The sequence below is a fragment of the Saimiri boliviensis genome, chromosome 10 (genome assembly GCF_048565385.1).
Source record: "Saimiri boliviensis isolate mSaiBol1 chromosome 10, mSaiBol1.pri, whole genome shotgun sequence".
NCBI lineage: Eukaryota > Metazoa > Chordata > Mammalia > Primates > Cebidae > Saimiri > Saimiri boliviensis.
Window position 1 is genome coordinate 28,284,073 of NC_133458.1, and position 2,972 is coordinate 28,287,044.

Sequence of the window (2,972 nt, forward strand, 5' to 3'; positions counted from 1 at the left end):
TGTGGTAATTTATAACAGTAGCAATAAAAAACATACAGGAAGAAATCAGAGTTTCACTGAACATTCTGCAAAATTTGCTCTTCTGCACACAAGTCCTTGTTTAATTGCAGGGCTTGAGGCCCACAGAACTTAGTGGCACCTTTCTTGCTGTCCACCCTGCCAGGTTTTCACCATCCTTCAGGCCTTTCCCTCCACCTCTGTATACTCAGCCTGATTTCTGCTGTCCCCAAGAATCTCCTTTCATTCAACCACCTTTGTAGCCTATATGTGATTACCTATTCTAAAGTAGTGGCATCAGAGGTCTTTGAACCAGAGCCACTCCATCTTAAATAGGGGCAGGGTAAAATAAGGCCGACACCTACTGGGCTGCATTCCCAGGAGGTTAAGGTGTTCTAAGTCACAGGATGAGATAGGAGGTGGGCACAAGATACAGCTCATAAAGATCCTGCTGATAAAACAGTTTGTGGTAAAGAAGCCCGCCAAAACCCACTAGAACCAAGATGGCAGTGAGAGTGACCTTTGTTCGTCCTCACTGCTACACTCCCACCAGCACAACGGACGGTTTACAAATGGCATGGTAACATTAGGAAGTTACCTCACAGGATCTAAAAAGGTGAGGCATGAATAATCCATCCCTTGTTTAGCATGTCATCAAGAAATAGCCATAAAAATGGGCAACCAGAGCCCTCGGGGCTGCTGTCTGTAGCCATCCTTTATTCCTTTCTTTCCTTTTTTTTTTTTGAGCCTGGGTTTTTGTCACCCAGGCTGGAGTGCAATGGCAAGACCTTGGCTCACCGCACCCTCCGCCTCCTGGGTTCAGGCAATTCTCCTGCCTCAGCCTCCTGAGTAGCTGGGATTACAGGCACGCGCCACCATGCCCAGCTAATTTTTTGTATTTTTAGTAGAGACGGGGTTTCACCATGTTGACCAGGATGGTCTCGATCTCTTGACCTCATGATCCACCTGCCTTGGCCTCCCAAAGTGTTGGGATTACAGGCGTGAGCCACGGCGCCCGGCCTACCTTTATTTTCTTAATAATCTTGCTTTCACTTTACTTTCTATAAACTTGCCCTGAATATTTTTCTTTCTTTTTCTTTCTCTTTTCTTCCTTCCTTCCTTTATTTCTCTTTCTTTCTTTTTATCTCTCTCTCTCTCTCTCTCTCTCTCTCTTTCTCTTTTTGAGATGGCCCAGGCTGGAGTGCAATGGTGCAATCTCGGCTCACCATAAGCTCTGCCTCCTGGGTTCGATCGATTCTCCTGTCTCAGCCTCCTGTAGCTAGGATTATAGGCATGTGCCACCTCACCCGGCTAATTTTGTATTTTTAGTAGAGACAGGGTTTCTGCATGTTGATCGGTCAGGCTGGTCTCAAACTCCCGGCCTCAGGTGATCTGCCCACCTCGGCTTCCCAAAGTGCTGAGACTACAGGCGTAAGCCACCGCACCTGGCCTTGCCCTGAATTCTTTCTTGTGTGAGATTCAAGAACCCTCTCTTGGGGTCTGGACTGGGACTCCTGTCTGGCAAGAGTGGTGTTAATGCCTTATGCTTGGGATGAGGGTTACTAGAAATAAGTAGAAATTCAAGGAGCAAACATGAAATATATAACTTCGGGCATTTTCTTCCCCAGCATCAGGCCGAAGAGAAAGCAAGCCAGGGACTGAGAATCAGAGACACTGGCAATCTGGAATCTGGCTAGGAACCCTGAGCTGCACTACACTGAACATTTGCTCTGTGCATTATAAAGTCTGGGGCATGGGCAGAAGGCCCCAGCCTTTTAGTCCAGACCCAGGAGGCTAGTCACTGAGAGACAGTAGAGGCCACGGTAAAAGTATAGCTCGGATTCTTAAAAATCCGGATTTAAATCCTCACTCTGAGGGCCATGGTTCCTGGTCTCTTACTTCCTCCAAGAGGCCCCAAACGGACCCCGCTGCAGGGTGAGCCGCTGAACTCAGCGGGCGCATCATTCCAACCTCTAAGCCAAGACATCGACTTCTGGGTCGGTGTCACTTAAAGAAGTTTATAAAATGCACGTCTCTGACACTAAGCAAGAAAGGCAAGTTGGCAAGAAAGCGAGCTTTTAAACTCGCCTCTCCCAGAATAAAAGGCCCTTACTTTTTATTCTAGATGGTTTTATTTTTTCTTTCCGTCCGTTACTAGTTGGAAGCTAAACACTGGCCGGGGCCCCAGGGAAAGGCGACTTCTCAGGAGCAGAAGAGAAGGCTCGCTTAGGAGACACTGGGGGCAGGGAGCGAACTCACGGCTCTTTGTCCCCCAAGCGATTCTGCGAGGCTTTCCCCGTTCCAGGCCGAGCCCCTGGTTTGAGCGCCCGACAGCGAGGTGCAGCGAGGAGACTCCGGGAACGCTCGCTTGGCAAGCGGCTCGCATAGCTCCCAGGTCCTCTCGGACAGGGGAAGCAGGCGCTGGCCGGGGCCGCCACGGGGGCGGGGACCACCCACGGAGCCCAGCGCCCCGCCCCGGACGCGCCCGCCCTGCCTGCCTCGCGGGCTCCTCCGGGCGCCAGGAGGCCTCGTGCACCGCGCCGAGCGTCCTCGGAGTCCTCCCTACAGCAGGCTGGGGGAGAAGCGCACGGAGGGCCCGGGGCGGGGGAAGACAGGGCCTTCTTCCTCATCCTCCTCCCCGCCCCAGCGGAGTGCTCATTTCCCTCCTCCCCTATTCCCCTCTTGTTTGGGGTGGCAAATTAATTTTAATCCATTTTAATTCGGAAAAAACACATCAGGTTTTGGAAAAAAAAATGATGCTGTTCCTAGATTGGAACTGGGACTCTTTCGACCTAATTTAGAGCAGAGGGCGAGGCTGTGGGAGGTGGCAGTGCGTCGCTGAAGGAGACGCGCGTGTGGCAGGCAGCAAGGCGGGGGTGTGGCGTTTAGGAGAGTCTCCAGTGCCCTCCTGGAGGCAGGGCCCTTCTACCCCTCCCCTTCCAGTTGCCAGAATGGAAAATTCATGGAGTCCAGCG